Source organism: Talpa occidentalis, unplaced genomic scaffold, assembly GCF_014898055.3.
Source record: "Talpa occidentalis isolate TD23 unplaced genomic scaffold, MPIMG_talOcc4v2.1 talOcc4.10, whole genome shotgun sequence".
NCBI lineage: Eukaryota > Metazoa > Chordata > Mammalia > Eulipotyphla > Talpidae > Talpa > Talpa occidentalis.
Genome location: NW_023600993.1, coordinates 60,236,149 through 60,262,492, shown reverse-complemented (window position 1 = coordinate 60,262,492; position 26,344 = coordinate 60,236,149).

Sequence of the window (26,344 nt, the reverse complement as noted above, 5' to 3'; positions counted from 1 at the left end):
GCAGAGGCTGGGGGCAGCTTTGCAACCCAGCGCTCAACCTCTGCACCACTGGGGAGGCCCTTTTTTTTTTTTAAGATTTATTTATTTATACAGGAACCAGGGTACAGGCCAGATGCATGGGAGGGTGAGAGGATTCACCAGAGAGAGCGGGGAACAGAACAGGCAGACTGACGAAGTACACTGCTGAGGGGAGCAGCGGGCAAGACAGGAGAGGCCTGCCGCGCCATGTGGGATTCTCTCCGGCTGGCCGGGATCGAGCCGGTGCTGCAGAGGCTATGGACAGCTTCACAGCGTGACACTCAACCACCTGCATTACCAGGGAGGCCCAAAATGTTTGTTTTTTTCCTTTTTTACATATGGATCATTTTTCCAAGTGTGAGGGAATATCTCATTGTAGTTTTGATTTGCTTCTCCCTGATAACAGGCATGATGAAAATTTTTTCTTATGCCTTCAGTGTGTTTGCATTTCTTCTTTGAGAAGTGTCAATTTAGCTCTTCTGCCAATTTCTTCATTGGGTCGCTGCTTTGTTTATATTGAGTTGTGTGAACTCCTTGTCAATCTTTGATAACAGTCTTTTATCACTTGTATGGTGTGCAAATACTTTCTCCCATTCAGTGGGATGCATTTTCATTTTGGTTACTGCCGCTTTTGCTGTACAGAAGATTTTTGGTCTGATGTAGTCCCAATATTTATATTCTTTTTTTTCCCCTTGCTTCTGGACATAAATTCTTTCTGAAAGTTTGTCATGGAGTGCTTTGTCTAAGTTTTTATCTAAGTCTTTTATGCATTTGAGTTGATTTTTGTATATAATGTGACATAGCAGTCTAATTTCATTCTTTTCCAAGAAGCAGTCCAATTTTTCCAGCAAGAGACATCGTGTTCTAGTGTATATTCTTTGCTCCTCTGTCATAGATTAGTGGGCTTCTTTGCAGATGAATGAAATAGAGAATTATTGTTATACAGTATTGTTGTATAAATACATATTATATAACAATGCACAATATGCTATGTAACAATATATAATACTGCAATATAATACACAATATAGATTTATATAATATGTTCTACTGGAATACATATTGTATAGAAACAATATTTGGAGGAAAAGAGTTCTAACTCTTTGAGTCTTCTATGTCTCTTAAGAATGTTCTATAATTTTCTGTGTATAGGTCCTTTACCACCTTAGTTAGGTTTATTCCCAGGTATTTAATTTTTTGGAACACTGTAAATGAGATTTTTTTTTTTAATATCTTCTTCAGGCTGATTATTTTCATTATAGGACAACTACTGGTTTCTGTGCCTTTATTTGTGTTCTGTCACTTAACTGAACTGGTTTATTGTTTTAATTAATTTTTGTGAACTTTTGAGTGTTTGCAATATATATGATCATGTCATTTGCATATAATAACAACTTTACTTCTTTCTCAAGTTGGGTTCCTTTTATGGAATCCTTATGCCTAACTGATCTAGCTAGGACTTACAGTACTATGTTGAATAGGCAATACAAATTTTAATATTAATTTTTATTATTGTGAATTAGTTCTGATCTAGAATTTGTCATATATACCATTGATTTTATGTATTTCTTAATAACTTTAAGTGTTTAAAATTTGAATGAGAATAGACCTGCATCTTTGATTCAACAGAAACAATTTTGGAGATTTTATTTTTCCATAGAGTATATTTATAAAATTTTGAATAAAGGTTTATGTTAAAAAACAAAAGAAAACAAAACAAAAGAAGACTGAAAAATATCCCCATGGAGGGAATATATTGCCTTTCCCTATAACATGGGATCATGAAGACAATGCTCAATTCCTATTTTAGGGAAGCAAAATTTGCTACCCTTTAATATCTGTCTTTGGCATGAGAATATTTTTAAGCTAATTATTTTTTTAAATTTATTTACTTATTTATACAAGCACTGGGTACAGTCAGAAGCGCGGGAGGGTGAGAGAATTCACCAGAGCCAGAGCGGGGAGCAGAGCAGGTAGAAGGACCGAAGTACACTGCTGAGGGGAGCAGCAGGCGGCGGGAGAGGTATGCGCGCCATGTAGGACCCTCGCCCGGTGTGGCCAGGGAGCAGCTGGGGATTGAAACGGCGCTGCAGAGGCTGCGGGCAGCTTCGCAACCCAGTGCTCAACTGCTGCACCACCAGGGAGGCCCCTAAGCTAATTATTTTTTAAAAAGATAGTAAGGTTGGGAACTTTGTCTTTATCACTACCAGATTACCTAAAATAATTTAGATAAAGCCTTTAGCAGGAAGAGTTACTATCAGAAGTACAAAGAGTATAAACTAAGTGCAATAAGCTGACAGAACTTAATAAGGCCTGTTTGTCCTCTCTATGTCCCTTTGTCTCTCATGATTGGTTAAACATTTGTTTACTAAACATCTATTCTTTCAGTTTCTTGTGAATCTTCCTCCCATTTGAAGTTCCAGACACACCCCACTTCTCCCTAACTTACAATGGCACATAAAACTCAATTTCTTGTCTTTGAATGGAGTATTTTTGGGATACCCCACTAATCCTGTACTTAAATAATCTGGAATGGTAGAAAGAAAACTTATTATTCCTTCCCTATACTGCCAGTGACTAAGGTGGTAAAAAAAATCCTTAGTGTGCACAGTCAGCTGTGCATATGTTCTCCAACTGGAGTGATCTGTGATCTGCAAATGATAGACCTCAAGGCAGGCTTAATAATTTCAACCACTTGGGTTAGGCAGGAGGTAGGGTCTAGTGGATCTCAAGAATCTGGACTTTAACCTAGGCTGAGGCTGACCAAGTAATTATTAGGTAGAAAGAAGTATTTTCTCTACCAAAGATGAGAGACGGGCCTCCCTGGTGGCACAAGGGGTTGAGCACAGCGCTGTGAAGCGGAAGTTTGATTGCTGGCCAGGCAGCTACCAACATGGCACAGCAGACCTCTACTGTCTTGCCCACTGCTCCTCTCAGCAGTGTATTTCAGTCAGTCTGCCTGTTCTGTTCCCCAATCTGTCTTGGTGAATCCTCTCACCCCCCTCCCCGCACCTCTGGCCTATACCCCAGTTCTTGTAATCATAAATAAATAAATCCTAAAAAAAAAAAAAAAAAAAAAAAAAGATGAGAGACAAGGTCACCTACCTTTACTCTGATAGTGACTGTCCCTATCTCTAAGAAGGAATTCTTCTTAAATGTATACTTAGGGGCCTTCCCAGTGGCGCAGCGGTGGAGCGCTGGGGTGCGAAGCTGCCTGCCACCTCTGCAGCGCAGGTTCGATCCCCGGCCACCAGCGAGGGTCCCACATGGTGCGCAGACCTCTTCTGCCACGCCTGCTGCTCCCCTCAGCAGTCTGCTTTGTCAGTCTGCCTGGGGCTCTGGTGAATTCTCTCACCCTCCCGCACTTCTGACTGTACCCAGTGCTTGTGTATATAAATAAATAAAATCTTAATATATATATAATCTTAAATATATATATAAAATCTTATATATATATATATAAAATCTTATATATATATATAAAATCTTATATATATATATATATATATATATATATATATATACTTTAGGCAAAACAAAGATTTTACTACTAACAAATCCTTTAGGCTAACAACTCTCTAAGCTAACGATATAAAATCCATTATGAAGAGGTCATATGTACCTGATAGCATGAGTTTCAGAAATGGAATTACCTCATGGAAGGGAGAGCAAAGAAAGGACTCCAGTCCTTTAATTATGTTGGATTAAAACTGCTTAAATAGAATCTTCAGCTATTTCTCAGGGAGCAGCATAATGACTCTCTCCCTGATGCAGACCTTATGATGAATTGCACAGATTAATACTTGATACTTGATACTTGCAGGATTAGAATCTTCATTATTTTTTATCTCTCAGAGACTTCAAGAACACAGAGTTCAGTAACATAATGTCTAAGCCTCATGTGAACTTTTTAAGTCTTTTAAATCTAGATCTTTATTTTTTTTCATTATACCATACATATAAGAAAATATTTTAAAAATCATATTTGTACTGTTCAAATATAATTGAAATATATTAAAATCATTAAGAATTCATTTGAACAACAAGAATTTATTTGAACAACAAGATGGTGCAAGGGGTTAAGTCTCAGCATTATGATGCTATAAGCAGTCACTGCAGCTCCCCGGCCAGGGAGCTAGCCCACACGGTGTAGCAAACCTCTCCTGTCTCGCCCGCTGGTCCCCTCAGCAGTGTATTTCAGGGGATCTGCCTGTTCTGCTCCCCACTCTGTCTTTGGTGAATCCTCTCACCAACCCCCACCCCGTACCTCTGGACTACATCCCAGTTTGTATATCCATAAATAAAATAAATCTTTAAAAAATGAATTATAATTGGGTAGCAGCCAAACAAGCAGAAAGAAAGGAGATCCAAGCAGTTGTATAAAATGCAAGTCTTTTATAGAAATAAGGAAAAACCAGAATGTTATACTATGCAAAAAAAAAAAAAGTAGTTTAGTGATTGTAAGATTATTTTTCTTTAGGGGATAGCAAGGCTCTATCATGTGAATAAACTTAGTACTGGTCTAACCAATCCTAATGGGATGATTTAAGATTCTGTTGTTGAGATCCTAACCATAATTTAGTTAAATCTTGGTTTGATGATGTAAGGATAAGCATAGGTGACTTCATTTCAGGCATGTTGTCTTTCCTTAAATAAAATTTTGCTGTTTAAGCTTTGATATACAATACTGTATACATTTTGGGAACATAGCTTCCCATTTTGATATGTGCATGTACTGCACACAACATTAACGAAGTAGTGCGTTTCATACTATCAGATTGAACCCCTTTGCCCATACTCCCCCCTCTTTTCCTTCCCTCTGGTGACCACCATATTTTTTTTTTCAGTCAGAGGAGTTATTTTTGTTGTATTTTATTTATTTGTTTGCTTTGGTTATTTATATTTAACATGTAGAGAAACTATATGGTCCTTTTCTCTCTCTTAGTTACTTTGTTCAACAAAATTCCTTCAAATTCCACCCATTTTGTCACAAAAGTCAAGGATTCATTTTTTTAATTGTTGAGTAATATTCAATTGAGTAGACATAGCACACATTATTTCCAGGCATTCATGAATGAGCATTTAGATTGTTGCCTGTTGTAGAACAGTGATACTATGAATATAAGGGTTTATATATCTTTTTCATAATCATTTTTATATTTCTTGGATAAATTCCTAGGAGTGACACTGCTAGATAATATGGCATCTCTTTTCTAGTTTTGTATTATTATTATCATTGTTTCACATCCTTGTTAATGCTTTGACAGTAACAAAGTTGGCACTCTCCAACCAACAGAAAGGAGGAAAAACAACAACCACCACAAAAAAAAACAAAAACAAACAAAAAACCAAAAAACAAAACTAAAACAACCAACAAGAACAAACTATTCATCAAGCGGGACTTGGCACTCTCCAACCAACAGAAAGGAGGAAAAACAACAACAACCACAAAAAAAAAAAAAAAAAAAAAACAACCTAAAACAACCAGCAAGAACAAACTATTCATCAAGCGGGACTGTGAGTGTGTTACGGAGCAGCCCCAATATAAAATGGGTTGCCTGGCTGTGGGTCCTCACCCACGCACTTAGAAAGGGACTTATTAATACTCCACTATAGGCACACACAAAAGGTTAATAAAAGGTTTATTTACAAGGGAAAAGGAATTGAGGAAATGCACAACTTAGGGAGAAAATAGGGAAATAAAGTCTTTAATGTGTCCTACCTGATCCGCCGACCTGGAAACCCAAAGTCACTCTCAGAGCTGGCCCTGAGCTGCGAGCTGGCAGGGAGCCAAAATGGGGAATCCCCCAAAGCCCACGTGTCTGGTTTTATACCAAACCTGGCTGCTTAACCCCACCCTCAGGTTCCAGCAACCTTCCCTTTGGTGGCGATGGGATTTGTAGTTCCCAGTGTCTTTTGGGGTCTGGAGTGGGGCAGAGTCCACAAAGCCTGTATGGAATTAGCTTTAGAACATCCTTTTCCCCCTAACAAGTGGAAAGGAACTATTTCAGGTACTGCACCCTGTGAACTAGAACCATGGAGAACCATGTGGAGAACCATGCAGGAATCGCAGCAGAGGTGAGCAAATAACTCCAGAATCATTAGAAGAGAACAAATACTCCAAGAGACCTACAAATAGCCCAAGGCCAGCTGGTAAGCTTGTGAGGAAAAGCAGCACTCTCAAAAACCATATGAGGATCGTGGATCATGGCTGCCCAGGTCCCTGTGCCTGCAACCTAGGCTTGTGGGGAGATGCAGGGGAGCCCTCATTAAGGTGAATGTCCCTCACTGAGTAATCAGAAACCAGGCATCCAGACTGAGGAGCAGGGTGCATAAGGCACCATTTCTGCAGACACTGAACTGGGCTACAGTCTGCTTCCTGGATATGAGGGCTTTGGAATTGAGACGTGGGGCATGAAATTTGGGGCATGGGATCCCCACGATGGTGGGGCACAGGGCAGATACAGCACCCCCACACCATTGAGATGCTCCATGCCACTCCACTCTGTTCCCCTGGACCCATGGGGGAAAAAAAAGTACAGTTCTGGAAGGACACTAGTAAAGATCTCTGGTGCCACCTAGCAACCAGGAAAAAAAATCACCAATATCCTTGATAGTTGGAAACCAGGGATCCCCAAAACACCCTCAGCCTCTGAGAGAGGGTGGGCCATGCAAATGGGGGTAAGGAGGGAAATAAGGCGTGGAGCAAGACCCCATCCAGGAACTGAGAGCCAGGCGCAGGATCCGGGCGTGGGATGCACCATAGCAGCAGGCATTGCATAGGGTGACAGGCAGCATTTTGGATCTGATAGCCCTGAAACTGAGACCTATAGTGCAGAATTCAGGGTGCAGGATCCATATAGCTGCAGTCACAGCACCCGGTGACCACCGGGCAGACACAGCACCCAGCTTGAATAAGAGCTCCTGTGTTGAGGTGCTCCCCTCCACCCCATATCTCTTACTCAGAGAACCATTGGGAAAAAGCACAGGTCAGCAAGTAGGGGTTTCTGGCGCCACCTTGTGGCCAGAACAAAATCACCAACTAGCTGACTCCCTCTTGGAACTGAGTAAATACAGAGGGCGGGAACTGTAAGGGACAGTGCCAGCAACACAGCATCAACACCCTGGTGGAGTTTTGGCCTACTGGTGCTGGTCTCAGTCTGGTAAACAGTTTCCAACACCTCTAAAGCAGCACTCCAAAGAGATGCCTGCCAACTCCAGTGGCACAACATCCCAATTCATAGAACTAATTAGAAAGCAAAAAACAGGGAGAAGAAAAAATATAAATAACCAAGCAAGCCAGTAGGAGGACACACCACAAAAAGAAATACAGGCACCAGAGCTCAACAATGATGGAAGAACTTCTCGGCCTTTCAGATAGAGAATTAATGATCATCATGATTAAAAAGCAGACAGAAACGAAAAAGAAAAAAAAAAATATTTGAGACAAATAATTGAAGAATGAAATTGAGACCTTAAGAAAAGAGAGGAAAAAAAAACACAGGAGATTAAAAGATTACTAGAGGAGATAAAGAACTCTGGGAAAAGCAACGAAAACAAAATAGATGTACTGGAAGAACAGATCGGTACTGTCAAAGATACAGAAATAAAAAGAGCCAAAAAAGAAAAGGAGAGAGAAGTGCAAATGAAGCAGTATGAGGAAACTCTTAGACAATTATCAGACTCCATGAAGAGAGGAAATGTAAGAGTTATAGGCATTCCAGAAGGTGAGGAGCAAGACAAAGGAACTGAGAAATTATTCAAAGAGATAATCGAAGAAAACTTCCTGAACATGAAAAAGGAGACAAATATAGACATACAAGAAGCGAGAAGAATTCCCAATTACCACAATGAAAAGAAAACTACAGCAAGACACATAATAAGAAAGATTGCAAGAGTCCAAGACAAGGAAAACATAATGAAACTGGCAAGGGGGAAGAAAGAGATAACTTATAAGGGAAAACCAATCGGGTTTATTTCAGATGTCTCCAAAGAAACATTATAGGCAAGAAGAGAATGGAGTCACATATGCAGCAAGCTTCAACACAGCAAATGACAACAAAGAATACTTTACCCTGTGAAGCTCTCCTTCCTCTATGACAAAAAAATATGGGCCTTCTCAGAAAAACAGAAACTCCAGAAATTCATTACAACTAAACCCCCACTCCAAAAAATTCTACAAGAAGTTCTAGAGCCAAAACCAATGGAGGAATGAACAAGAAGAACAGAATAAAGCAAGGAATAAAATCACAAAAAAGACAACAAAACGGTAAGCACAGATGCCAACATACCAATATTAACTCTAAATGTAAATGGATTAAACTCATCAATAAAAAGACTCAGAGTAGTACACTGGATTAAAAAACAAAATCCAAGCTTTGCTGTCACTGGGAAACACATTTAACCACAAAAGATAAACATAGATTGAAAGTAAAAGGTTGGAAAACAATCCTACAAGCAAATGGACCAAAAAAGAAGGCAGGAACAGCCATACTTATATCAGATGTAATAGACTTCAAATTAAAAAAGGTAAAAAAAGACATAGATGGACACTACATTATGATCAAAAGGACAATATATCATGAAGATTTAACACTCATCAACATATACTCACCAGATGAAGGGGCACCAAAATATATTAGACAATTATTATCAGCTCTGAAAACAGACATTAAAGAAAATTCATATATAGTGGGAGACTTCAACACCCCACTCTCACCAATGGACAGATCAATGAGACAAAAAATAAAAAGACACTAGAGCACTAAATAAAAACATAGAACTCATGGACTTAACAGACATCTGAGGACACTGCACCCCAAAAAATCCAAGTACACATTTTTCTCAAGTGTGCATGGATCATTCTCGAGAATTGATCACATACCGGGCCACAAGACAACATCAATGGATACATGAAGAGCAAATCAATCCAACTATCTTCTCTGATTATAAAGGCATCAAGGTAGAAATAAATCATGAAAAGAAAACAAGTAACACTCCCACTTCATGGAGATTGAAATCCACACTACTGGAAGACCACTGGACTAATGAGGAGATCAAAGATGAAATTAAAAATTACTTTGAGGGCCTCGCCAGTGGCGCAGCAGTTGAGCGCTGGGTTGCGAAGCTGCCCGCAGCCTCTGCAGTGCCAGTTCGATCCCCGGCTGCTCCCCGGCCACTGGAGGAGTGGACCACATGGCACACAGACCTCTCCTGCTGCCTGCTGCTCCCCACAGCAGTGTACTTCAGTCCCTCTGCCTGCTCTGCTCCCAGCTCTGGCTCTGGTGAATTCTCTCACACTCCTGCGCTCCTGACTATACCCAGTGCTTGTATAATTAAATAATTAAATAAATCTTAAAAAAAAAAAAAGATGTCAAAACTACCACTTTAAAAAAAAAACTAAAAATAAAAATTACTTGGAGTTGAAAGACAAGGAGGACACCACTTTCCAGAATGTATGGGATGCAGCAAAAGCAGTAATAAGAGGAAAATATATAGCAATAGAGGCTCACATCAACAAACAAGAAAGAACTCAAAGAAACAACCTAATCTCACATCTCAAAGAGCTAGAAGAAGAACAACAAAAAAACCCTAAAGCCAGTAGAAGAAAGAAAATAATAAAAATAAAAGCAGAAATAAACAAAATGGAAATTAAAAAAAAATCCAAAAGATCAATGAAAACAAAAGTTGGTTCTTTCAAAAAATAAACAAAATAGGCAAACCTCTACCCATGCTCACAAAGTAAAAATGGGAGAAAACACATATAAACAGGATCATAAATGAAAGAGGAGAAATCACAACAGACTCAGTAGAAATCAAAAGAATAATCAGAGATTACTATGAACATTAACATGCAAACAAATTCAACAATCTAGAAGAGATAGACAAATTCCTAGCATGATATAATCATCCAAAGCTGGTCAAAGAAGAAATAGAACAACTAAACAGACCAATTACAAGCAGCAAAGTTGAGACAGTAATCAAAGCACTACCCAAAAACAAAAGCCCAGGCCCAGATGGCTTCACAAATGAATCTTACCAAACATTCAGCAGTGAATTAGTGCCTATCCTACACAAACTCTTTCAAAAAATTGAAAAAGAAAATTACAGGGCCTCCCCTAGTGGCGCAGTGGTTGAGTGCTGGGCTGCAAAGCTGCCCGCAGCCTCTGCAGCTCTGGTTCAAGCACTGGTCTCTGGCGAGGGTCCCACATGGCACAACAGACCTCTCCTGTCTCGACCCGCTGCTCCTCTCAGCAGTGTATTTTGTCAGTCTACCTGTTCTGTTCCCACTCTGGCTCTGGGGAATTCTCTCAATCTCCTGCACTTCTGACAGTACCCAGTGCTTGTATAAACAAACAAACAAACAAGCAAGCAAATAAATAAATCTTTGGGGAAAAAAAAAGAAAATTGCAGGTCAATCTCCCTAGTGAACACTGATGCAAAAATCCCCAATAAAATTTTAGCTATCAGAATCCAACAATGTATCCATAAGATAATTCACCACATCCAAGTAGGATTTATTCCAGGGACACAAGGATGGTTCAATATCCGAAAATCAATCAATGTCATCCAACACATTAACAAAAAGAAATATAAAAACCATATGATAATATCAATAGATGCTGAAAAAGCATTCGACAAAGTGCAACACCCATTCATGATAAAGGCCCTTGAAATTGTTGGAATACAAGAAAAATACCTCAAATCATAAAGGCCATATATGACAAGCCCACAGTCAATATCATTCTCAATGGCAAAAAGCTGAAAGCATTCCCATAAGATCTGGAACAAGAAAAGGAGGCCCACTCTCACCACTGCTTTTCAATATAATACTGGAAGCCCTAGCCAGAGCAATAAGACAATAAGAAAGACATGCAAGGAATCCAAATAGGAAAAGAAGTAAAACCATCACTATTTGCAGATGATATGATAATATACATAGAGAACCCCAAAAACTCCACAGAAAAACTAATTAAATTAATCAATCATCTCTCATAGCAGGAATCTAGAAAACTTAAATAGGAGACCAGGAAAATGAATAACTATAAGAAAGTGAAAATCAAAATCAACAAAAAACTATGAACCAGAGACACTTTTTGGGGGGCGGGGGTGGGAGGGGAGGGATTGGGGTCAGAATGGGGGGGCTGCAATTGTATGGGGAATATAAAAATAAAATTTATTATTTAAAAAAATAAAAAAAAATAAAAAATAAGCTAATCAATCAGTTTAGTAAAGTGCCATGATACAAAATCAATGCACAAAAATCAGTGGCTTTCCTATACACAAACAATAAATCTGAAGAAGAAGAAATCAAGAAAACCATTCCTTTTATTATTGAAACAAAAAAATATCAAATACTTGGGAATAAACCTAATAAAAGAGGTAAAGGACCTATACAAAGAAAACTATAAAACATGTTAAAAGAAATAGAAGACACAAAGAAATGGAAAGACATCTCCTGTTTATGGATCGGAAGAATTAACATTATCAAAAAGGCCATCCTACTAAAAGCAATAAACAGATTCAATCCTATTCCAATAAAATTTTCAATGTCATTCTTCAAAGAAATAGAAAAAATATTGATGAAATTCATATGGAGCCACAAAAAACCCCAAATAGCCAAAACCCTCCTGAAAAAAAAAAAAAGAAGGGAATGAAGGCATCACACTCTCAGACTTCAAGCTATACTACAAAACCATAATCATCAAAGCTGCATAGTATTGGAACAAGAACAGACACATGGACCAATGGAACCAAATGGAAAACCCAGAAATAAACCCACAGATTTATGGTCAACTAGTCTTTGACAAAAGAGCAAAGAATATGCGCTGGAGCAAAGAAAGTTTATTCAATAAATGGTGCGGGGAAAACTGGGTCACTACATGCAAAAGAATGAAGCTTGACTATGACTCCACACCATCCACAAGAATAACTCAAAATGGATTAATGAACTAGATATTATACCTGAAACCATAAAATATATAGAAGGAAATATTAGGCGAAACACTATATGACATGCACCTCAAAGATATCTTTACAGACACATCTCCCAAAGCAGTGATAGTGAAGGCAAAGATCAACAGCTGGGACTACATCAAATTAAAGAGCTTCTGCACAGCAAAAGAGAAAATAGCCAAAACAAAGAGAAACCCCACCGACTGGGAGAACATTTTTGCACACAACACTAATGATAAAGGACTGATCACAAAAATCTACAAAGAGCTGATAAGACTCAACAACAACAAGGAAAATAATCCTGTCAAAAAATGGGCAGAAGAGCTAAAAAGAAACTTCTCTGAAGAGGAAATGCAAATGGCCAGCAGGCATATGAAAAAATGTTCAACATCACTTGTCATCAGGGAAATGCAAATCAAAACTACCATGAGATACCATCTTACACCAGTGAGAATGGGACATATTAAAAAAACTAGCAACAACAAATGTTGGCGAGGGTGTGGAGAAAAAGGAACTCTCCTTCACTATTGGTGGGAGTGCAAACTGGTCCAACCACTATGGAGAGCTGTGTGGAGATTTATTGACCTCCTAAAGATAGAGCTTCCATATGATCCAGCAATTTCACTCCTAGTTATTTACCCAGATGACACAGAAACATTAATTCCAAAGGGCACCTTCACCCCTATGCTTATAGTAACACTATTTACAGTAGCTAAGCTTTGGAAACAACCCAAATGCCCAAAAATAGATGGCTGGATCAAGAAGATGTGGTATATATATATATATATATATATATATATATATATGCACACACACACAATGGAATATTACTCAGCATTCAAAAAAGATAAACTCATGCAATTTGCAGCAACATGGATGGAGCTGCAAGGGATCATGCTCAGCGAAATAAGCCAGAAAGAAAAAGAAAAATACCGGATGGTCTCACTTACAGCAGGAATCTAGAAAACCTAATTAAGGGACCAATAAAAAGAATAACTATAATAAAGGAAAAATCAAAATTTGTCTTTGACCTTTTGGTGTCTCTATAATCCACACATAAATGAGGTTGTCATTTTGTATTTATCTTTCCCCATTTGGCTTACTTCATTTTGTATAAGCCTTCTAGCTACATCCATTTTATTGCAAATGGCATGAGTTTATTTCATTAGATTGTTGAGGAGTATTCCATTATGTATGTATGTGTGTATGTATACATATATACATGCATATATATATATATATTTTTTAAGATTTATTTATTTATACAAGCACTGGGTAGTCAGAAGCACAGGAGTGTGAGAGAATTCACCAGAGCCAGAGCGGGGAGCAGAGCAGGCAGAAGGACCAAAGTACACTGCTGAGGGGAGCAGCGGGTGGCAGGAGAGGTCTGCATGCCATGTAGGACCCTCCTCTGGAGGCCGGGGAGCAGCCGGGGATCCAACCGGCGCCACGGAGGCTGTGGGCAGCTTAGCAACCCAGCACTGAACCGCTGCACCACCGGGGAGGCCGTGTATTTTTTTTTCACATCTTGTCTATCCACTGATACATTTTGGGGAACTTAGTTTGTCTCCATATAGTGACTATTGCAAATAGTGTTGTTATAAGCATAGGAATGCAGGCTTTCTTTCAAATTAGTGTTTTATAATTCGGAGCAGATACTTTGGAGAAGTATTACTGGGTCATATGGCAATTCTATGCTCAGACTTTTGAGAATCTTCTACACTGATTTCCATAGGGCTTGTTCAGTTTACACTCCCACCAGCGGGGAAAGAGGCTCCTTTTTCTCCACATCCTCATCGGAATTTGTTGTTTCTGGTCATTTTCGTATGAGCCATTGTCAGCAATGTGAGGTAGTGTCTTAATCTGGTTTTGATTTTTACATCACTGATGAGATAAATGATTATAAAATTTTGTATTTGTCTATTGACAAAGTATTTGTCTTCTTTGGAGAAGTGCTTGTTTAGTTGCTGTGCTCATTTTTTGATTGAGCTATTTACTCATTTTATTGATTAGTTTATTTCTCATTTGTGGTAGCATTGCTATGCTCCCCATCAGGTATAACCCCCATGGAATACCCACCACCAAATCACCCACAGTCCACCACCACAGTCCATTTTGCTCCTTCTTTCTTGGTTCTTACCCTCCCCCACCCCCTTGAATGCTTCAGTTCTTTAGTCAGTTTTCAAGGTCTTGATTTTAAGGTTGTTTTTCTCTGGTTCTTGGTTTGGTTTCTCTATATTCCACTGAGTAGTGAAACTGTCCAGTATTTATCTTTCTCCTTCTGACTTGTAGTGCTTTGCATTATCTCTTCCAACCCCATGCATATTGCTGTAAATGGCATGAGTTTATCTTCTTTTTTAATTTTTTTTTAATTTCTGAATAGTATTCCATTGTGGGAGAGGGATGGGGGACAAATATTTTGTCCCACTCAGTGTTGTTTTTTTTTTTTTTTTTTTTGGTTATAGTTTCTTTTTCTTTGCAGATTTTTTTAGTTTTATGTAGTCCCATTTGTTTATGTTCACTTTGTTTTCCTTGCTACTAGAGATGAATCCCCAAAGATGTTCCTGAAGCGAATGTTGTGGAGTGTTTCGCCTATATTTTCCTCTACATATTTTATAGTTTCCTATCATATCTATTCAATATTTTATCCACTTACAATTTATTTTTTTGTATGGTGTAAAATAATGATCTAGCTTCATACTGTTGCATATAACTGTTCAGTTTTCCTAGCATCAAATATTCAAGAGGCTTTCCATGATCCAGTGTAAGCTCTTGATTCTTTTATCATAACTTAACTGTCCATAGAGATATGGGTTTACCTCTGGATTCTCTAGTGCATTCCATACATCTGTGTGTCTGTTTTCTTCCAATGTATTATTATGGCTTTCTAGTACAGTTTGAAATCTGGAAGTGTGATATCCCCAGTCTTTTTTTTTATGAGAATTGCTTTGGCTATTTGAGGTTTTATGTGGCTCCATAAGAATTTCAGTGGTTTGTTCTATTTCTTTTAAGAATGTCCTTGAAGTTTTGATAAGGATTGCATTGAATTTGTATATTGCTTTGGGTAGAATGTCCATTCTGACAATGTTTATTCTTTCTATTCATGAGCAGGGACTATCTTTCCACTTTTTTGCTTATCTTTTTATTAAGATTACACTACAGCTTTCTCTCTCCCTCTCTCTCTCTCTGTCTTTTTAATCTCCTTTGTTAGATTTACTCCTAGGTATTTAATCTTTTGAGGTGTAATTGAGAATAGGGTATTGAAAAAAATCTTCTTCTATCTCATTGTTTGTGTAAATGAAAGCCATTGATTTTTGTGTATTGATTTTATATCATGCCACTTTGCTGAACTGATTTACTGATTCAATTAGTTTTTCAGTGGAATTTTTAAGATTTTTTTTTATTTTAAAAAAAATTATTTATTTTTATATGTTTATTTATTTATTTATACAAGCACTGGGTACAGTCAGAAGCACGAGAGGATGAGAGAATTCACCAGAGCCAGAGCGGGGAGCAGAACAGGCAGAAGGACCAAGGTACACTGCTGAGGGGAGCAGCGGGCATGGCAGCAGAGGTCTGCGCACCATGTGGGATCCCTGTCAGCGCCAGGGATCGAACCGGTGCCACAGAGGCTGTGGGCAGCTTCCCAGTCCAGTGCTCAACCACTGCGCCACCAGGGGAGGCCCATTAGGATACTTTATGTATGTTATCTTGTCTGCAAATAATGACCTTTACTTCTTTACCATAGAATCCCTTTTATTTTTATTTTTTTAATTTTTTTACATCATTGTTCATTTTTTGTACAGTGATTTGCTTCTCTCTTCAGTTCTAGTCCCCATATTTCTGCAACCACCATATCATGAACTATCACCATATTCCCTTGTGCTCATCTGTCCCCTTTTTTGATCCCTTTGTTCCCCTTCTTTTCCTTCATGCAAGTTTTATCTTTTTTCACCTTTTTAAATAATTTATGTATATTCTGCATATAAGTGAAACCATCACTATTTGTCTTTCTCCTTGTGACTTATTTTGGTTAACATAATTTCTTCCAGTTCCATTCATGATGTATATTTCTCTTCTCTAGTTGTTATAGCTTGGACTTCCAATACTATGTTGAATAGTAGTGGTGAGAGTAGACATTCTCATGTTTTGCCAGATCTTAGTGGAAATTATTTCATTTTTTCATCACTAAGAATATATTAGCTGAGGTCTCGTCATGTATAGCATTTATTATGTTGAGATATATTCCCTTTATCACCAGTTTTTTTTTGGGTTTTTCCATACATGGATGTACTTTTTTAAATGCTTTCTCAGCATCTATTGATATTATGTTTATTTTTATTGATGTGGTTACTCAATTTGATTTTTCCTTGTATTTTAAACCATCCTGTGTTCTTGGAATAAACCTCACTTTGTCACTTCATATAGTTCTTTTTATGCATTGTTGGATTCCATTTGCTAAAGTTTTCTGGGGGGGAATTTTGTTCAATAAGAGAGATTTTCTGTAGTTTTCCTTTTTACAAGATTTATTTATTCATGCATACAAGAACTGGGGTATAGGACAGATGTGCGGGAGGGTAAGATGATTCACCAGAGACAGAGCTGGGAACAGAACAGGCAGATTGACTGAAATACACTGCTGAGGGGAGCAGCAGGCAAGACAGGAGAGGTCTGCCATACCATGTGGATATCTCACTGGTGGGCTGGGATCGAACCCTCACTGCAGAGGCTGCAGACAGCTTCACAGAGCTGTGCTCAACTGCCTGCACCACCAGGAGAGGCCCTATAGTTTTCTTTTATCATTGTTTTTGGTTTTGGTATTAGAATAAGTTTGAAAGTATTCCTTCCTTCTTAAATTTTTTGAAGGGTGTGAGTAGCATAGGTGTTAGCTTATCTTTCAAGGTTTGGTAGAATTTGCGAAGCCATCTGGTCCATCTGGTTTTTGATTTGGGGAGCGTTTTGATTACTGTTTCAAATTCCTGTTTATGATTGGTCAAGTCAGACATTCTCTTTCATGTATTTTCTCCCTTTTTTTTTTTTTAATTAAGCCTGACTAGAAATTTGCCATTTTGTTTATTTAATTAAAAAAAAATCCAATCACTTGTAATCAGGGAAATGCAAATCAAAACTACCATGAGTTACCATCTTACACCAGTGAGGATGGCACATATTAAAAAAACTAGCAACAACAAAAGTTGGCGAGGGTGTGGAGAAAAAGGAACTCTTCTGCGCTGTTGGTGGGAGTGCAAACTGGTCCAACCACTATGGAGAGCTGTGTGGAGATTTCTGGACCTACTAAACATAGAGCTTCCATATGATCCAGCAATTCCACGCCTAGGTATTTACCCAAAGAATACAGGAACATCAATTCCAAAGAAGACCTGCACCCCTATGTTTATAGCAGCACTGTTTACAATAGCTAAGCTTTGGAAACAGCCCAAATGCCCAAAAATAGATGACTGGATCAAGAAGATGTGGTACATATATACCATGGAATATTACTCAGCATTCAAAAAAGATAAACACATGCAATTTGCAGCAACATGGATGGCGCTGGAAGGGATCATGCTCAGCGAAATAAGCTAAAAAGAAAAAGAAAAATACCGGATGGTCTCACTCATAGCAGGAATCTAGAAAACTTAAATAAGGGACCAGGAAAATGAATAACTATAAGAAAGTGAAAATCAAAATCAAGAAAAAACTATGAACCAGAGACACTTTTTGGGGGGTGGGGGCAGGAGGGGAGGGATTGGGGTCAGAATGGGGGTGTTGCAATTGCATGGGGAATATAAAAATAAAATTTATTATTTAAAAAAAATCCAGTGTTTATTTTCATTACTTTTTGGACTGGCCTTTTTAATTTCTAATTCATTAATTTTGGCATTAATTATGACTATTTAATTTCTCCTATTGGGTTTTGGGTTTATTATTCCTTTTCTAATTCATCAAGTTGAGAGAAAAGGATATTTATTTGATTTCTCTCTTGATTCTTTTTTTTTTTTAAGAATTATTTATTCATTTACACAAGAACTGGGGTACAGGCCAGATGCGTGGGAGGGTGAGAGGATTCACCAGAGACAGAGCAGGGAACAGAGCAGGCAGGCTGATGAAATACACTGCTGAGGGCAGCAGCGGGTGAGACAGGAGAGGTCTGCTTCACCATGTGGGACCCTTGCCAGCAGGCTGGGATCAAACCGGAGCTGCAGAGGCTGCAGACAGCTTCACAGCGCAGCGCTCAACCACCTGCACCACCAGAGGAGGCCCAATCTCTCTTGATTCTTATTGTAGGTTTATTTTTTTTTTAAGATTTATTTATTTTTATACAAGAAATGGGGTACAGAGCCTTCCCTGGTGGCGCAGGCGGTTGAGCACAGAGCTGTGAAGCTTTCATCAGCCTCTGTAACACTGGTTTGATGCTGGCCGGCAGGCTGGCCAGCCAGCAAGGGTCCCAGAGGGAGTGGCAGACCTCTCCTGTTGCACTCACTGCTCCCCTCAGCAGTGTATTTCATCAGTCTGCCTGTTCAGCTCCCCACTCTGTCTTTGGTGAATCCTCTCACCCCCCCCCCCACACCTGTGGTCTGTACCCCAGTTCTTGTATGCATAAATAAATAAATCCTAAATAAATAAAATATTGTCTGGGGGTCTCTCAGGTGGAGCAGTGGTTAAACACAGCACTATCAAGCTATTACCAGCCACTGCAGTATGAGCTCAATCCCCAGCAGGCCAGGGAACAACCCACATGGCACAGCAAACCTCTCCTGTTGCACTCACTGCTCCTGTCAGCAGTGTATTTCAATAGATTTGCCTGTTCTGCTCACCACTGTCTCTGGTGAACCCTCTCACCCCCCACAACTCTGACTTACACCCATGTCTTGTATGTGCAAATAAATCTTAGAAAATGTATTGTTTGAATGTGTAGAAACATGAGATATATTCTTTGAACTCCTCCTTATAGCAGTAACCACATCTCCAGCAGATGACAAATTTATTGCAAACTGATCTGGTGGCAGGATCAGAGGCCAAATGACCCAGTCTTTTGATATTAAGAGTTTATGAGGCTTCCAGTCAGTCCCCCAACCTACAGGTCCATACAATTCCAAAGTAATCGCTGGTGCTTAGACATCCAAGGAAAGTGTCAATCTTTCTGGGAGTAGTTGATGCCCATATCTCACTCACAAGGTTCTCCCATGACTAGGGCCTGTGGCCCTGGGAAATTGCCTACCCTCCACAGCCTGGGCTCTGTAGACTTGCTAATATCCTCACAAACAGTGACAACTGTAGAGTCTGTAGTGGTGGGGAACAGGTAGTTGTCTTGACTTTGGCCAGCTCATATAACCAGCAAAGTGGGCCCCCCAACCCTTTTGTACTTTCCTAAGCCTCAAGGGGGAAATCATTGTGTGCAAAGTCTCCTGAGATAAGAGATTTTTACCTAAGGGATCAGTTGAAACAGGAAGCCTATGGAAAAATTATGTTTAGAAAATCAGTAATGAGCTTTTAGTGATTCATATCCTTTCTTCAGTTCAAGAAACTGCAGTACCCAAGGAGATTTATGATCTAAATATTACATAGCAGCAACCCCCTATTACTTCCACCTCTCATTCCCAGCATGTAGACTGAATATTTGCATCATTTGACCACACTCGCTCTTGTGTTCCAGTTGTCCTTATTATAGTGATGAGTCTTAAGTATATACATGGACAGAAAGCAGAATATTCATGACAAACACCCTATACCTATACATTGCAACCTTCAACTTCAAGATCTTCACAGCAATGTTTGGAAGGCAAGTTATTTGTTTAACCTAATCTATAGAATTAACTAGTTAAAACTAAACAAAACAAGGAAGAAGAGAAATTTATCTCAACCAGTCAATCGAGACAAAACCTGCTTTGTCATTTTATTTTTTAGTGCTGAATAATATTTCATTGTCTGGATATACCAGTTTATCTATTAATCTGCTAGAGGGCATCATGATTACTTTTAAGTTTTGGAAATATGAATAGAGTAACTATTAACATCCATGTGCAGGGTTTTTTGTGTGAATATAAGGTTTTTGTTTTTGTTTTTTATGGGACCCTTGCCGGTGGCAGGGAATGAACCAGCACTACAGAGGCTGTGGGCAGCCTCGCAGCCCAGCACTCAACTGCTGCACAACCAGGGGAGGCCCTGAATATAAGTTTTCATTTGAGTAAATATTAACTACAGCAATTGCTGGATCATATGGTCAAAATATATTTAATTTTGTAAGAAACTACCAAGGTGTCTTCTAAAATGATTGTACCATTTTTAATTTTGACCAGAAAAGATCATAATTCCTGTTTAACCATTTATTCACAGCATTTGGTGTTTTCAGTGTTCACAGTATTGAACATTTAAAAGGCAATAAGTGTTGTCTCCTCATTTTTTTTCATTAAACCTCTCAAAAATCTCAATTTATCATCTGTCTAGCTTTCTAATTCATCCATCTATTATTACCTATCTATCAAGTGCATTTTATTATAATATTATGTCTCAGTGTGCATCATTAAAAATATCAACACGTGTATATATTACCTTACATGTGCTACTCAAATTTCAATTTTTTATTTCATCATAAAATTGACCCATATTTCTTGTAATGTAAATGTTTATGTGTGCTCTATATTTAATTGATTCATGTCTTTGATTTCTTTACATACCACATATGAGTGAAATAACGTATGGTGTTTGTATTTTTCTGTTTAATTATTTTATTAAGCATAACATCCTTTATGTCCACCCTATTGATGCAAATAGCAATATTTCATCTAGTTTTTACAATTCATAGCCTCTTCCTTTTTGCAATGGATTTGTTGCCAAAACATAGGTGTCATCAAAGTCACAGTTAAACTAAGTCAAAATGGGAAATAAAAAGACGTAAATCAACATCAGCATTACACACACTGATTCAGACATGTTTACCACTACTGGTCATCTTATCTACAAAAGAAATAGTATCAATAAATGGTGTTGAAAAAATTGGAATGACACATGCAAAAAAGTGCAATTAGACTACATTCTCACACCATACATAAAAATCAAGTCAAATGGATAGAAGTACTGACACCATACAATATGTAGATGAAAACATAGGCAAAACACTCCAACACATGAACTTCATAGATACATAGATTCATCCCCAGAAGCAAGGGGAAAAAAAAGAAATATGTACTATTGGTACTGCATCAAATAAAAAGCTTCTGCACAGTGAAGGAGACTGTCACTAAAATGAGGACAGAACCTACACAATGGAAGAAAATATTTGCATACCATACACCTGACAGGTGACTGATATGAAAGGTCTGTAAAGAACTCATACAACTTAACAAAAGGGACATAAGTTACTGAATCAAAAAATGGGCAGAGGAGTTAAATAAGCACTTCTCCAAAGAAGACTTACAGATGACCATCAGGGACATGAAAAAAAAGTTCATTATCACTTATCATCTGTGAAATGCAGATCATAACTACAATGAGATACCACCTCATACCAGTGGGAAAGTATTGTATGAAAAAGACCAGAAACAGCAAGGGCTAGCAAAGGGTATGGAGAAAAAGTGAACTTCTTAAGTATTGGTGGGAATGTAGACTGACCCAACCTTTATAGAAGTAAGAGTGGATGTTTCTCAAAAAAACTAAAAATGCATCTAACATATAACCCAGCAACCCCACTCCTAGGTATCTACCAAAAAGAATACAAAACACTAATTCGAAGGGAAACCTGCACTCCTGTTTCTAGCAGCACTATTTACAATAGCCAAGATATGGAAACAACCTATATATATGGAAACAACCTATATATATATATATATATATATATATATATGTGTGTGTGTGTGTACACATATATGCACACATACATATATATGCACACACAAGCACATATGCATATACATGTATATACATGCATATACATACACATACATACAATGGAATACTACTCAGCAATCAAAAAGGTAAACCCATGCCATTTTCAGCAACATGGATAGGCCTGGAAAGGCATTTTAAGTGAATTGAGCCAGAAGGAGAAACAAAAATACAGGATGGGGTCACTTAAATATGGAGTTTAGGAAAAGTAAAAGGGGTCAGGCAAAACCAACCCTTGAAAAATAGCCATCGATTTTCAGGTTTTGGTAGGTTAGGGGGAGGGAGATAGGTGAAAACAGGGGAAGGCGACCAAACAAAATTTGATCTGTTGGAGGACTATGGGTGCTTTGTTGGTGGGAAGGCTATAGTGAAAACAAATTGGGGGCATCCTTATATAATAAGGATATAAAAAAATGGTATTTATTTTACCCTAGCAAGGATGTAAAATAATGGTACTTCAATAACAATAATAAAAATTAAAAAAATAGATTTCTGAAATGAAAAAAAAAGGTTCCTTTAAGTATGTCTGGGTCTTAGCTAAACTGAATGCTGAACATGAGTGTGGTATCACCATTAATATATCCCTGTGGAAACTGGAGAACCACAAGTATTATGTGACCATTATTGATGACTCAAAATATACTCCATCAGGAACATCTGAGACTGGATGTACTATCCTGATTGTTGTTGTCAATGTTGGTGAATTTGAAGCCAACATATCTAAGAATAGGCAGATACATGAGCATAAGCTTCTGACTTAAATGCTGGGTATAAATGACCAGTTGTTTGGGCTAAAAATTGGATTCTACTGAGTCACCCTACAGCCAGAAGAGATATGTGAGGAAATCTTTAAGGAGGTCTGTTCCTACATCAAGAAAGTTGGCTACAACTCTGCCAATTTCTGGTTGGACTGGTGACAAGATCCTAGAGTCAATAGTTAATACACCTTGGTTCAGGGGATGGGGAGTCACCAGTAAAGATGGCAGTACCAATGGAATCACACAGCTTGCAGTTCTGTATTATATCCTGCTCCCTCTCATCTCAATGATAACCCTTGCTTCAGCCCCGCCAGGATATCTACAAAATTGGTGATTTGGGGACTATGTATGGGCTGAGTTGAGACTGGCATTCTTAAAGCTGGTGTGGGAGTCAACTTTGCTCCAAGTCAATGTCACAACTGAAGGAAGTTCTATTGAGACACATCATGAAGCTTTAAGTGAAGCCTTTCCTTGGGACAATGTAACTTCAATGTCAAGAACATGTCAGTCAAAGTTGCACTTGGTTTCACAGCTAAGGTGATTAATCTGAACTACCCTGACCAAATCAGTGCTGGATATGTCCCTGTGCTGGAGGTTACGCGGCACAAATAACTTCTTTTGAGAGCTTCTCTGATTCTCCTTTTGGGCTGCTTTGCTGTTTGTGAAATGACAGGTGCTGTGAGTGTCACCACAAAGAAAAACAAAGTCACCAAATCTGCACAGAGGCTCAGAGGCTAAATGAATATTACCCCAAATACCTGCTACCTCAGTCTTGAACAGTGGTGGAAGAATGGTCTAAGAACTGTTTATCTCAATTTGCCATTTAAACTTCATAACAAAATAAGACTAAATGTAGCAATGTATCATAAAACTTTCAGAAGGAAAATAAAATGATGTGGGCATTTTGTGTGAGTGTGTGTGTGTGCATGGCAATTTTAAGCTACTAATTTTTTAAATCAGTATTTTTAGTGGAAATAAGATAAAAAATCTGTCACAGATTTTGAGATCTATTAATACACAGTTTAATGAGAAAATAAATCGCAATCTCCTAAAGCTTTCCTGAACTGGACACGTATCACATGGCATTGGCATTAATTGCTTCATTTTCCATCTCTTCATTACACTGGTTTTCTCTGAGAGGTGCCTAGGAATTATTAGTGTAGTTTGTTTACCTAGCACAAGTTATGAAGTATGACCAAAACTTCTAAACAATTCTTCAATCTATGGATTTATAAAAGCATTTTAAAATTGTTGCATTACAAGTAGTCCCTCCCCCCAAAAAATATATTGCTGAACAATTCAATGCTCAGGGATGTCAATGATAAACCAACTTACTCACTGTGTGCTTGAAAAATTATTTTTGGAATTGAACAAAATCAGCTGATTCAGTCCTCAGCACTCTCACTCTCCAACAATATAATTATTTAGCCTTTTTCCTAATTAACCCTTTCAAAATTCCAAGCAAACTGACTAAACATTTAGGAAGCATGGGTTATTTTTATGTTTTAATCTACACTGGATGTTTCAGCTGAAAATCAACTAATTCAATCACCCTAGTTTAAATGAATATAGGCTCTGATTTTGGGTGATGTTATGATAAATACCAACTGAATGCAGAATGAGTCATAATATTGCTAAGGTATTTAAGCAATCAAGTGTCAGAGACAGCAGGAAGGAAAGTTAAATGATATAACTCATCCAGGACACAATCATTATTAGAAGTTATATTTCTGCTTTAGCAGTGCATTTTGAGGGACACTAAAAGTATTACAATGAAAAGTTAAGAAAATAATCCTGTCCTCTTAAGTTCATGAATGGAGCAGATTATTTTAAATAAATATAACTGCATAAAACTACTTAACCTTCAACACAGGAAACACATCAAGCCTCTACATACATATTAATGGTACAATGGGTGATTATAATGTGTCCATATTTATGCACATGGTCTGGTTAGAGAGTGAAATGTAGATAAGGAGAGAATGAAGAAGGTTTTTTGGCCACTTAGGAATTCAAAAGTAGGGTGAGTTTCTGAAAGTATTAAACACTGTTTCAGTGTCTTCCAGATATAGTCACTTTAGTGTGAAACTGCCCAGAGATAATCAATCTTTTCTTACTTGAGTATCTTTTGTTAGGTAACCAGTATTTTATTTAGTATTAAATAACATGAAATAAAAATCTACCATTTAAAATCACATGCCCCTGCTTAAGAAAACATAAGTCTCAGTATTTATTTGGACCATAACCCATAGATTATATAATACAGCTTATTCTTAACTAGCAAACTCATGGAAGATGTATTAAAGCAGAGGTGCCGAAGAATCTGGGAGAAGTTTAGAAGATACTGAAGCATAAATCAACCCCACCCCCCCAAAAAAAATCTCATTGAATATTCTTGGTGCAGCCTGTATCTCAGGACTTTTCCAGTCTCCTCCCGCAGTTCATTAACATGTGGCCTAAGTGGAGGCCAGTCTATTAAAAGTGTACAGAGATACCATCTTACACCAGTGAGAATGGCACATATTAAAAAAACTAGCAACAACAAATGTTGGCGAGGTTGTGGAGAAAAAGGAACTCTTCTGCACTGTTGGTGGGATTGCAAACTGGTCCAACCACTATGGAGAGCAGTGTGGAGATTTCTGGACCTACTAAACATAGAGCTTCCACAGGATCCAGCAATTCCACTCCTAGGTATTTACCCAAAGAACACAGAAACATCAATTCCAAAGAACACCTGCACCCCTATGTTTATAGCAGCACTGTTTACAATAGTTAAGCTTTGGAAACAGCCCAAATGCCCAAAAATAGATGACTGGATCAAGAAGATGTGGTACATATATACCATGGAATATTACTCAGCATTCAAAAAAGATAAACACATGCAATTTGCAGCAACATGGATGACGCTGGAAGGGATCATGCTCAGTGAAATAAGCCAAAAAGAAAAAGAAAAATACCGGATGGTCTCACTCATAGCAGGGATCTAGAAAACTTAAATAAGGGACCAGGAAAATGAATAACTATAAGAAAGTGAAAATCAAAATCAACAAAAACTATGAACCAGAGACACTTTTTGGGGGGTGGGGGGCGGGAGGGGAGGGATTGGGGTCAGAATGGGGGGATTGCAATTGTATGGGGAATATAAAAATAAAATTTATTAATTAAAAAAAAAAAAAGTGTACAGAGGGTTTGAATAGTTTCTTGTGGTGAAAAGATTGTGACTCAGAAAGGAAATAACTTTTTCACAGACACCTGGGGCTGAGAAAGACAGAATGCTAAATGAAACAAAATCTAATTCCAGAGTCCTCTTATACTACTTACAATCTTCTATGTTTCATAAAGAGATGAGTGACTTCTGCCTGTAGATACACCCAGCCTGAAAATGTTAATTTGGATTCCAAAAAAAAAAAAAACAAAAAAAACAAACATTATTTGAAGCACATTTTTCTTTGCTATTAGTCTCAACTGTTTTTTTTTTTTTTTTCCCCTCCATTAGATTCTGACCTGCTGCTAAATTTCCTGGGCTTTTATTCTTATTTGTTCCGGATAAGGATTCAGTTGTTCTATCCTGGCTGTTTTCACTGGGACTGTCTCAACTAAATATTCTTTGAGGAATTGCTTCAGGGGGAGAAAGGAATATGCCTCTACTCTATCTCCTTGTAACTGCTGTGCTAGTGAACAAACTACAGTGTTTACTAGGAAGGTTCTCTTCTGTGGAAATCTTTTAA